Here is a 12,803-nt window from a genome sequence, read left to right as displayed (position 1 = left end):
ATTTGCATATCCCAACCACTGTGCTCAAACATCAAGTAAAGAATATTGTGGCAGGCGTATAATAGAAAAAATGTTTAGTCCACCTTGCTTCAAACATGTGCTTCAGAAGGGAAATATTTTACTCTAGGTTTACTTTGATGGAAGCTCTCAGGGGAACTGAAAGTATTGTAGACCTTATTTATGGCTAGACTGTCCTTAATTTCTTCACATATGCAATGACAAGTCTGTCCTCAGAATCACCACAGCTTCAGCCTTTTAAGAGTAAACCAGCTGAAGATTATCTCAGTAATGGGTCAGATGAAAGACTGATGCAAGAGAAAGATTTTTTGCATGGAACAAAAGTTCAGCAACATCCCCTGTATCAAAAGTAGCTAGCACAAAGGATGTGAAATTTCTGGGTTTTGCTTTGCATTTACTGGATGTTGGAATGTGGCAGCTCCTACCTACCAACACGTGCTCTGGTAGTACTTTGCATTTCTTAATGCAAAAGCTATGTCAGAAAGAGGGAAGAGGCAGGACACTGCACTCAAAGCTTTTAACAAAGTACTAAACTCTCTCCTAATTACACACACAAAAAAAAAAAGGTTACATGAGAAATGTTTGCTAACCTGCCACACAGCATCACATTTCCCTAGATATGCTGCCAGGTAATACACAAAGCTACCTTTTTTCCATCCTGTAGCTCCCCTAGGCTATGCCGTGTTGCCTATCAGCTTAAGAGACTGCTGGTATTGCCTGTGCTGCAAAAAAAAAAATGTGTCATCTCCTTCTCTTAGCAGAAATGGCAATGAGAACAGCAACAACACAAATAGCACTGGGCATGCTGACAGCCAGGTGGGATGAGGAGCAATACTATTTTGCCTTTGCTCAACAAGGCACACATTGCACCATCATCCTTGCCAAGCAGCCAGTGTGCATATACAGCAGGCTGTAATTTCTTGAGCTACCGTCTTGAAAAGCAGGTTAGAGCTCCTAAAAGGTCAGGGCCACAGATCTTGGTTTTGTAGTGTGCCGTTTAAAAGAAATAAACTGAAACCAGCAAATGCAGCTTGCCATGAATTTTTACAGTCCTGCGTCCACAGTTGAATATTCAAGACCCGTGTGCCAGTCAGCTAGTGTCCCTTGGTACCACATTCATAAGCTTTTAGTAGCAAAACACATCTGCATTCTCAGTGGATCACATTGAAATTTTGTCTTCCCACCCACCCCTATCTCCCCACCTTTTCCTCCCCATTCCAGCTGCTATTTCAGAAACAGTTAAATAGACAGTTCTTGCTCTCAGGTCTAAGCAACAACTGCAAATGACTTCATAAGCTCCCTTATGGTACCGACACTTGACTCGCCAACATCAAATAGTTTAGTCACTGACCTGATTTTGGGTTGGCACGGTCTCCTTTCAGTTGTGCGTCCCAGTGCTTGGAGAGTCAGGGTTGTATCTTCTCAGAAGGCTGCAAATGCAGGTGTCTTGGCATGAAAATGGTGGAGCCACAGCTGGTCACTAATCAGGAGCCCCTGAAGCAAAACAGCTCAAAAAAACCTGAGAGTGAATATCAGCTTTATATGCCCTTTGTTATGGTCTGTTGCTGTATGGGACTGGGGATATCCAGGATTGTGCAGGTGACAGCAGTTCCCCCCAACTAAAGCCCCCTGTACTGGTGGTGCTGCTGGTGCCAGCATGGACCCTCCTGCGTCCGCCTGAAGCACGTGGGTGGCCTAAGGAGGTGCTTCAGGGGGGTGCCCGCTGATGACTGGCTTCCTGCTCTCAATTTGGGTTCTGGGAAGCACCGAGGAGATGAGGATAACCAAGTAATCCGGATACAGTGTCCGTCTTGTAGTTCAGGCAGTAGCTACCAAGCCAACCTCCTTGGCAAAGGGCTGTGAATTACTAGCTCGCAGGTACCGCTGCTGGGGTTAGTCTCCTGGCTGTGCTTTCTCAGCTCGTCCTACTTGTCTGTCTGCCTGCCTGTTGGGAGCTACTTTCCTTCTACCTGTCAGTTTTACATCCCCCTGCCAGAATGAAAGCTCACCCTGGTATTTCCTTAAAGCAGAAGCTTATTAGTTCTAAATCAGGAGACACATTTAACTAAGACAGTGGTGAAGGTCACTTAATAATCACTTAGGCAGAGGAAAAACAAAAGTTTTAAAAAATCCTGATTTTTTTTTTCCCCCCTTATCTCAAAAGCCAAAAAAGAGTCTAACTAGGGTAATCCAAACACAAACACCCCACCAGATAACCTCTTCTGCTTCCTCTCCCCAAGGCCTCCAGCTGAAGACATCACTACAATCCCCCTTCAAAACCAAGGAGCAGACCCTGCTGCTGACCAGGAGCGCACAGATGTGTCTCCTTCCCACCCAACTGGGGCAGTTTGTTGACCAGAGCTCATAGCATTACCAGTTGTGCAGACAGGCAACATGCCTCTGACTGGCGCAGGGAATGACCATCAGAGAAGCAGGGATGCAAGTGCTACCGTTGAGCTGAGAGGCAGCTACTGCATGAGCTGGTGGGGTCACAGGCTTTTTCACAATGGAAATTCAGGCCGTGGGTAGCTGTGCTCTGCAAGCTCTTCCAAACAGCTGCTGCTAACATGGAGCCATATCTGAACACAGAGGTCTTGTGGCTGCCATTGACCTCCTCTGCTGGAGCAGCGTCCCTCCTGCCAAGGAGCTGCCCAGCCAGGAGGATCACAAACTGCCCTTACCCTTCCCCATCCCTGGGCATCACAGAGGAGGAAGGGAGGCGAGGAGGTAGGAGCCAGGCTTGGATGATCCTCTGCTTCCAGACCAGCAGGCATACATACGTCAACATCTCAGCCTTGAGGTAAAAGAAGAATCAAAGCAGAAACCCATGCAGCCTCCTTGTCCCTCTTCCCATGGTGAGGGACTCAGCTGTGTTCCGAGTTGATAAACGTGCACTGGTAGCTGCTGTGTAACTCCTGTCCATTACTTGTTCCCATGGCCAGGGACAAGTTACTCATTTCAGAACAAGATGCAGTCCCTTCTCCTTTCTTTTCTCCCCACTTCAGGTCTTATTACTCTCCTGATATGTCCTTACCTGCAAAAAGCTCTTTAAAGCTTTTTCCTTGAAGGTTTGCACCTGATGTTATCAAAGGTAATTAGATAATTGATACACAATTCACATAAGGCTCTCTCGTTTCTTTATACACAGTGCTTTCCCCAGGCTGTAAACTTTAAGAGATGCAAATGGGACAATCCTCTGTTGTTTTACTGTGTTTAACTTTAGGCTATGTTAAAACTAATGCCTAATTATTTTTCATGTATCTAAAGCACTTTATTGTTCTTTTAATAATAATTTTTCTTTGTTCCTAGTTGTTCCCTTGCCAAGGGTAGTGCCTCTAACATTAATGACTCCAGCCTCATCAGGGATTTGACAAGAGTTTTTGTTAGCCATCAAATCCCCCTCACTTGTGTTTTGTTTTGTTGTTGTAATCACCATTTCAGGTTCTCATCATTCTGGAACAATATTTACCCAGGTTTGCTCAGTGGAACTGCCTATAAGGAATTAGTCCCAAGCAGTTTAGGTAGAAAGTTTAGGTGGAAAATAGCAGGTTTTCTCTTTTTGCTGTTGGGGATGCCTTCAGCTTGCATTTGACTACAGCACCATTTTAAACTCTCTAGACAAGGAACAGTCATGTGCATGCTTATAGTTTTCTCATTTTTGCTACTTTTGACATTCAGAGGTCTTCAGAAGCAATGTCCACTTTAACTGTTCCCTCGGAAAGCTGCTTGAATAAATAAAAATTATATTGTGTCCAGTTAAATCCTACCACAACTCTATCATATGCAGTGGATGTCAGGGATGAATTTAACCAACTAATTTAGATTAGAAAGTTTTATGGTAGAGGTACAGCACTGAAGAACTGAAGTGTATGGGTATGCATAAAATTCAGTTATAGGGCTAAAAGTAAAGAGATGCAAATAAAGAAAAATAATTCCTTTAAAGATAAATAAAATAATAGGTAATAAGCAACTCTTCCTCCCTAGTCTTTGAAGATGATTGATTGACACTTTCTCTTCCCCTATATGACTCCTAAACATCTGCAGTGTGGGTACCCACTTTCAGTAAGCTAATTCTGCTTAGGAACATGATGTATTTTATATCTTATCAGTTGTAGATAGAAGAACCAGTGGTGCTGGGAACTTCTAGCATGGGGTTTTTTTTTGGTGTGGAAGGGGGACGAATAAATCTCTACTTCCATGACTTTTTACTAGAATCAAGTCCTCACTGACTTTTGCTGTTCTTCCTTACTTGTCACTTGAGGGCTATTATGTGTGTAGGACTGTTTTGTACTCACTTCTGTGTTTGCCTCTTATTTAAGTGGCCATTTGAGATATGAGTTCTGATATTGCCAGAGCTAATAGTGCTTTTTGTTGGAGAAGAGGACTTTGGTTTCTCTTTCTGTTGATATTACACAGTCGGTGTGGCCAGGGGCTGTGGGAATGGCGAGCAGCTGTATGGCCCTGGGCAGCCCTGCAGCTGCTTGGCTTTGTCCAGTCCTTCACCCACCCGACATAGCAGGTTATTTTAGCAGCAGTAGAGGGACAACAAATTGAAACATTAATGCTGTAGCTTCTGAGAGGTATTTATTCATTCAGATCATGGAAATTTTTTTTTTTAAACTCTACTTCAGCAATCTTTTACTTTGTATTCCGTCACGTAATACATCCAAATATTAAATAGGACAGGTGTACAATTTTTATTCCATAGTTCAGCTTCTTAATTACAGTCTAGTAATGTACAGGCATGTGCTCTCTGTAAATCCTTTAAACATGTCTTGAAAACATTATTTTAATGCATCAGTAAGGTGGTCAAAGCTTCTACAGCTGTTGTTTAATAACATCTAAGCCAACTATCTCAGACTAGTCAGCACAGAAGTGTATGTTTTCCTTTTCCTTATTATAATGTATATATTAGTAATTGTAGTCTATTGTATAATACTTCAAATGCACACACCTGAAAATATTTTCCGCATTTTTTCAGAGAGCTATATTTCCTAAATTACAATAACCAAAGAATTTCACCTTGATTCCCAGAAAATTAGACAACTCCATCTTGTTGGTTGAGCTCTACTAGCCACCTATCAGCCCAGCTCATCACTGGCTGCCTTGTCTACTAGCACATTGGATAGGGATTACACAAAGTTGTCTCCAGCTCTTCTTGGCACTTTAAAAACAGTTTATAATAGTTGAATTGCCAGGGAATGTTTTGTCCTGAATGTTGTTTAACAGCAAATGAAGGCTGTAATTCCAGACTCTCAGAAAAGTGAGAGAAATGGATATTTTGCAGGATACCTGCAGGAAAGGGTGTTTATTCACAGAGATGCCTGGAAAAGACTCTGACCATCAGAAAGGCTAGTTGATAAATAGAAGCTTCTCAGAGGCTCAGAAGGGACCACAAATTTCTGTTTTGCCACCTGATGCTTGTTAAACTGTGTGTGTTTATGTGGGCTGGACTGCTGTGAAGCATTAAGAGATGTGCAGTGGACCAGATTGAAGAGCTGGTCAATACTGAGTTACTTTGGCCAGTGGAGTTTGAGGTGGAAAACTGCAGGTCAGGCCAAAGTTGGAGGAATGTGCCCCTTGCAGGGACACCTCTGGAGGGGTATAAAAAACCAAACAGGAAACAAATGAAAGGGTTTTCTACTAATAGGAAAGGAAAGGTGATGTTTTACTGCCATCTCTGCAAACGCAGCTTTGGTAATGAGAATCACGGGGACATCTTTTTGTAGATGGCAACCTTGCTGACATATTGGGGAATGAACTGGAACCCTGTACAACTGAAAGCAAAAGCTGCTGCACGTTGGACAGTCTCTCTCTTTTGGGGGTTTTGTAAAAAAGCCCCTCTGGCTCTCTGCAGCCTGACTAGAGGTTAACCTGTATCATGCATTCAGCAGAGTTTACACGTCCATTTCAGATTTGAAATAATGCCTTCAGTTAAAGTTGTTATAACCCCTTGGTGGCTTATACAAACCATATTTTAATATAATTCTAACTCAGTTTCTTGTATCTACATTAGCTCAATAAGGACAATCACAAGTTAAAATCTGCTTGCCAAGGTTAAGTTCAGCTGCTTCTAAACATTCTTAAGAAGTATATCCACTGAATAAGACGCTTCTGTTCTTACATGTTCCCCTCTCTGGGTAGCACTGAATTTTGAAGATGGGTGAGAAAGTAGATCACCAATGCAATTTTCTCCCTCAGAGATGTTTCTCTGTCTGTGCTATGTGCTACAACTCTTCCATGGACAAAAGCTGTAATGTGGCCAACCCTTAAGGACAGAACTTTTCCCTTCTCAGGTGCCTTTCTCCTCTCCACCCCTCTGCTAGCACAAGCTGCAGCAAGCAAAGTACCCGAGGCAGAAGGGCTTGGCTCTGTCAAGTCAAGATCAAAGCAGCTTTAGTCACTCTTATCTTGAGGAAGGGATCTGCAACAGCAGAAACACCTCTCGGCACAAAACAGAAAGGAGGGAAGAAAGAGGACCAGCATTCTGGCAGAATCCTGCAGATGAGGAGCCAGCAGAAAGGAAGAAACACCAAAAAGGAAAAAGAATAAAGAAAATAACTAAAAGGGATGAAAAGAGGTGAGTGCTGCAAGGAGTCATGAAGGCAGAGTCACGCTGTTCTTTTTTTAAGAGCTGTATGTGATGTCTAAGAGAAACACGTCTTGATCCACATAGGGCCTAGGCAGAGCTACTTTGTACTGATCTGGTTCGACATTTCCTGGAAAATTTAGCTAAAATTTAGCTTCAAAAAAGCCTGAGATGCAGAGAAATATTAATCTGAGATAAAACAGTGACCATAATGTTCTGCTTCTACACACTATCCACAAAGTATCCTCAGGAACGCACATACGTACCTTTGGTGGAAAACTCAGCACTGGCTTGGTGTCCAGCAAAACTGCTCTAGTTGCGGTTATGTATTTCATGATCAATATATTTCAGGTTATGCAGTTCTCTTTATTCTAAATTTAAAAGTCCTTTGCAGGAGGGGGTGGAACTGATTGCCTCTCAATTCCTGAATATTTGTGATGGAAATAAACACGCAAGCCGTGGTATGAAGAGGTATCCAAAATTATCAGTGGCTGACCTTTGTAGGTCATGCTTCCTTCATATCCAGAAAGAAACCCGATTCCTGCTTCTTCCCTTTTACCCACCTATTTCCTCCTTCCTTTCTCAATTAAACTGCCAACTCCTAATCTCACCATTTGGCCTTTCACCTCCCTGCAAACTCATGATTCCTGATCTTCTTAATCTAGGATCATTACCATCAATCACTCCTTTAGGCAAGTGAAACCTTTTTTCACAGAGGGATGCCAGAGGCCTACAGATCTTTCAGGCTGATAATACTGTTTTAGTTCTGGTGCCAGTTGGGGTTTTTGACTAAACTGTGCCTAATGGTCTTTTGTGCCAACTAGATGCTCCAAGCTGATCAACAGAAAATTTCTTGGGTTGTGATTCCTTCCAGCTTGAGTCATTTACTGGGAGAGGTGAAGGATTAACTTAATTAAATCAACTAATACTTTGACAAAGCATTAGAGATACTGCCAAGGTTAATGATGGCTAAGGTTAATGAGGACCAAGTCTTCCTTTCCTATGTCTTAATGTCTTTTAGATAGTACCACTTACCAGACTTGCCTCATTGCAGCTCCCCTCACATCCCTTACACTGTCTGTGATATTTATCTCAAAGCCCTATTCATCTGCTTCTCTAGAATGGATCATTGTGACTTTTTCTACATCTTCTGCTGAGTAGGAGCTTTCCTGCAGGCCATCTTTGCAAGGCTCCTTCTCATTCATGTATTCTGTGAAGCTGGGCATCTACCACAGTGGCCATACAAAAGAAACAAACTTCTCTTTGTGTATAATTAACCTCCTTGACAGTGCTGTGAACATGACACCTTTAGGTAACCACCAATTCTTATTGTTTTAACCCATGTCCTCTTTGTTCCCATTTGTCTGCATTGTTTTCATAAGGGCCGTTGAAGCACCTACCACACTACCAGGCCCTGTAAAAAACCAAAACCACTAAGATAATGGGAACCTTATAAATAGCTAAGACTCTTAAGGCATACCAGACTGCAATGTTTGAATACAATTTTTTTCAGGAACTGTTCCTAGGAAGTAATTTTTTTTTCCTCTGGCACCATACTGTCCATCTACTATGCCAAATGATAGCACATCATTTTCGGAAGACCTGCCTCAGGAGCAGTACAACTGATACTAAGGACACACTGAAAGAATAGAAAGCCAACACACAGACCAAATATATTTTTCTCAATGTTGCTGAAGTTTCGGAAAAGTGATGCATTTTTCTGATCCTCTCTAGCTAAACTTTCCAATTGTTTGGGGGTTTTTTTGCACAGGTTTCTTATAGAGTTTTAGAGTTTGGGTTTTTGGTTTTTTTTCCCCTCTGTTTAGATTTTCTTCAGCCTTGTGCATTCAGAATTACAACAAGGAAATATAACATATGGAGGACAGGGAGGTGATTCGAGACAGCCAGCATGGCTTTACCACGGGTAAGTCTTGCCTGACCAACCTAGTGGCCTTCTATGATGGAGTGACTGCATCAGTGGACAAGGGAAGAGCTACGGATGTCATCTGTCTGGATTTTTGTAAGGCCTTTGACACGGTCCACCACAATTTCTCTCTAAATTGGAGAGATACGGATTTGATGGGTGGACTGTTTGGTGGATGAGGAATTGGTTGGATGGTCGCATCCAGAGGGTGGTGGTTAATGGCTCAATGTCCAGATGGAGACCGGTGACAAGTGGTGTCCCTCAAGGGTCCGTACTGGGACCAGTGCTGTTTAACATCTTCATCAATGACATAGTGGGATTGAGTGCACCCTCAGCAAGTTTGCAGACAACACCAAGATGAGTGGTGCAGTTGACACACCAGAAGGACAAGGTGTCATCCAAAGGGACCTGGACAAGCTGGAGAAGTGGGTCCATGTGAACCTCATGAGGTTCACCAGGCCAAGTGCAGGGTCCTGCACGTGGGTTGGTGCAACCCTTGGTATCAATACAGGCTGGGGGATGAAGGGATTGAGAGCAGCCCTGCGGAGAAGGACTTGGGGGTGCTGGTGGATGAAAAGCTGGACATGAGCTGGCAATGTGCACTCGCAGCCCAGAAGGCCAACCGTATCCTGGGCTGCATCACAAGAAGCGTGGCCAGCAGGTCGAGGGAGGTGATTCTGCCCCTCTGCTCTGCTCTGGTGAGACCCCACCTGGAGTGCTGCGTCCAGCTCTGGGGCCCTCAGCACAAGAAGGACATGGACCTGTTGGAGAGGGTCCAGAGGAGGGCCACAAAAATGATGCGAGGGATGGAACGCCTCTTCTGCAAGGACGGGTTGAGGGAGTTGGGGTCATTCAGCCTGGAGAAGAGAAGGCTGTGGGGAGACCTTATTGTGGCCTTTCAGTACTTCAAGGGGGCTTATAGGAAAGATGGGGACAAACTTTTTAGCAGGGCTTGTTGCGATAGGGCAAGGGGTAATGCTTTTAAAGTAAAAGACAATAGATTTAGACTAGATATCAGGAATAGATTTTTTTACCATAAGGGTGGTGAAACACTGGAACAGGTTGCCCGGAGAAGTGGTAGGTGCCCCATGCCCAGAAACATTCAAGGTCAGGCTGGATGGGGCTCTGAGTAACCTGATCTAGTTGAAGATGTCCCTGCTCATTGCAGGGGGGTTGGACCAGATGACCTTTAAAGGTCCCTTCCAACCCAAACCATTGTATGATTCTATGAAATATGAGATTACAGGAGACCTCAGGACAGATTTATGTATGATATGTGATTAAAAAAGCCCCTGTCAGCAACTAGCTATACAGATTCACTAAAATCTGATTTTTTTTTTTAAGTTCTTAAACAGAAAGCACTATACACTAATGATTTACTAAACTATATTACTTATTCATCTAAAATTTTCCAGTCAATGGCTCCTATTTTAGAACAAGAAGTTTAGCAAAATCTCTTGGTACGCTAGACATAATAGCCAGGTATTTTTCCTTGGGATTTTTTGTTGCCTTTTGGCTTATGCTTGCTGATTTTTTAAAGGTCATTCAGAACTTTCTTTCAGACAGGGCATGATCCTCAAAATGTTATATCAAAGCACTCTTGGACCCTTGTGCTCTTTCTAAGAGCATATATGGACAGAATTGGAAGAAGGTTAAACAAATTAATTAATGAACTTTGTAATACTAATATCTGCTATAGAAAAGCTACTTCTGATTAGGTTTTTTGTTTTCAAGGGTTTTGAAATGGTTCCCCTAACAACCTTGATGGATTAAAACCCAGAAATAAATCCATTATCATATTCTTTTTTTTAATGTACATCTTGTGTTCTCTTGAAAAATGCTGGGCTAACATCATTAAAGATTGATGCTCTTTAAACAGAAAATGGATATACCCCCAGTGGCAGCCACATTGAAAGCCTCTCAATACTGCCTTCCCAAAAACGCTCCATCCCCAGTGTGTCTGGGTAGGCTAAAAGGGTCCCACTCACTCAGTCCCTTGCAGAAGTTATCAGCAAAAATGCAAATGAATTCTGATTATGATGACTTTTTTTTTTTTAAAAAAAAACCCCAAAGATGACATCCACTCTTACAGAGGTGCAACCCATCAAATCAATTTGGTTAAACTATTTATATACATTTCTTCTATGATCTTCCATGGCATCGGATTTCACTGAGGTCATGGAGACATTGATGCCTGGTAAATTGCCAGTAATCAAAGGTTGTTAAGTGCTTGTCAGCTTCCTTTCAAGCTTAGTCTATCTTTATCATGAGGAAGACCTAGTTCAGCAGCTACAGACCGGCAAACTGGTAACACCCAGGAAGTATGCATTACATCATTAAAATATCCATAACGTTGCAGAAACAGTTGTTCTGAAGCAATCTCATTTTTCTGAAATAAGACTGTGCCCAATGAAAAGTGAAGTCTTGTCATGCCTCTGCAACAAGGCTGCTCTCCGACACGTTAAATGCTTTGTTTCCCAGCTCCTCCTCTCTCCTTTAAGCCCTCTCCACCAAGGCTTCTGTTTAGTTTAGATTCTGGAATATATGCAGGGAAACACACGTGATTTTAGAGTTTTAGTTGCACTTCCGTGTTTATTCCAGTTTTCCAGTTGCTCTCTCCTGTAGTAGTAGTTTCATGGCCACAAAAAAAAGTCAGATAACCTTAAATGGAAAAAGTTTAGGGCAGGTGCTGATGCACTCTTAAGATACAAAGATCTTCTTTTCGGGCATGTTGATTAAAGACCTCTCAGCCATAAAATAATTAATTGAAAAAACCTGAAGCAAGTCATCAGTTGGGGCAGATTAGTATAGCTCCACTGAAATGATGAGCTCACAGCAGTTAATGCTACCTGTGCCCTAGATTCGAAATACATTCAGAACTAGCTGGTATTTAAAAAAAAATTCTGTGAAGAAACTTCATAGTCTTTTGAAGAAATGCATATTAAAGCTAAATGCTCCTGGTGAAATATGAGAGGAAGACATATCTGTCCATCCTATCAAGTTGTTCAGATGTTTGTTGGGTGGAAAAGATATGGTTGTATGAAGACTTAAAGAAATTCTCAGTGTTAAATTAGTCATGAAATACTGTTATTAGTGGAAAGCTTTGGAGAACACCCAAGACACAATTTAATTTAGAGGTAGGGATGATCATTTATTATTAATAAAACTTTCTCTTGAAGGAGTCCTGTGCTTAGCAAGTCATAACCATTTTGTGAATTCATCATCCCAAATGTTACAGGAGCCCAGCTCTGAAGCACTCTGTCCCTAGGGCCACCTTATACCCACTGTAGGAGGATTACAGCTGACTGTGGTGAAGCTGCATGCTAGCTTTTTTAGTCTCAGTTTTTAAAAAAGAGAAATTTGCTTAAACTGAAAACAGTGAGATAACTGTCTTCACCATTTGTTTAATGTGTCCTATCATTTTTTCTGTGCAGTTCTGGTTATATCGAATATTTGAAACCATCTCTCCTGCCCTGAAGGACTGTTATGACTGGTGGAGCCCGAAGTCATGGACTGAATGAACTCAAAGGACATTTTAGAGGGATGGCCCGTAGACAAAGGGAATGATATCTGTGTGTATATATCAAAAGAGGAAAAGTGGTGGTGATTAATTGGAATGTATTGGAAAAGGTAGAACCCAGGCATGACACAGATGGCACAGAATAAGGATACTGTCCTGGTTTCAGCTGGGATAGAGTTAATTTTCTTCCTAGTAGCTGTGTTTTGGATTTAGTATGAGAATAATGCTGATAACACACTGATGGTTTAGTTGTTGCTACGTAGTGCTTACACTAAGTCAAGGACTTTTTAGCTTCCCATGCTCTGCCAGGTGCACAAGAAGTTGGGAGGGGGCACAGCCAGGACAGCTGACCCAAACTGACCAAAGGGCTATTCCATACTGTATGACGTCATACTCAGCATATAAACTGGGGGGGAGTTGGCCGGGGGGCAGCGATCGCTGCTCGGGAACTGTCTGGGTATCAGTTGGCGGGTGGTGAGCAATTGCATTGTGCATCACTTGCTTTGTATATTTTTTTATCATTATTATTATTACTTTCTCTTCCTCTGCTGTCCTATTAAGCTGCCTTTATCTCAACCCACAGGTTTTACTTTGCTTTCCTGATTCTCTCCCCCATCCCACTGGAGGCGGGGAGGGTTAGTGAGCGGCTGTGTGCTGCTTAGTTGCTGACTGGGGTTAAACCACGACAGTGTGCATTTCTATTCCGCACTGTGGCAATTTCTTATTAAACCTTCCTCAAGATATGGACCTTC

This window comes from Pelecanus crispus, chromosome 4, assembly GCF_030463565.1.
Source record: "Pelecanus crispus isolate bPelCri1 chromosome 4, bPelCri1.pri, whole genome shotgun sequence".
NCBI classification, from domain to species: domain Eukaryota; kingdom Metazoa; phylum Chordata; class Aves; order Pelecaniformes; family Pelecanidae; genus Pelecanus; species Pelecanus crispus.
The sequence above is the reverse complement of the archived record's forward strand: the minus strand, read 5'-3'. Positions refer to the sequence as shown.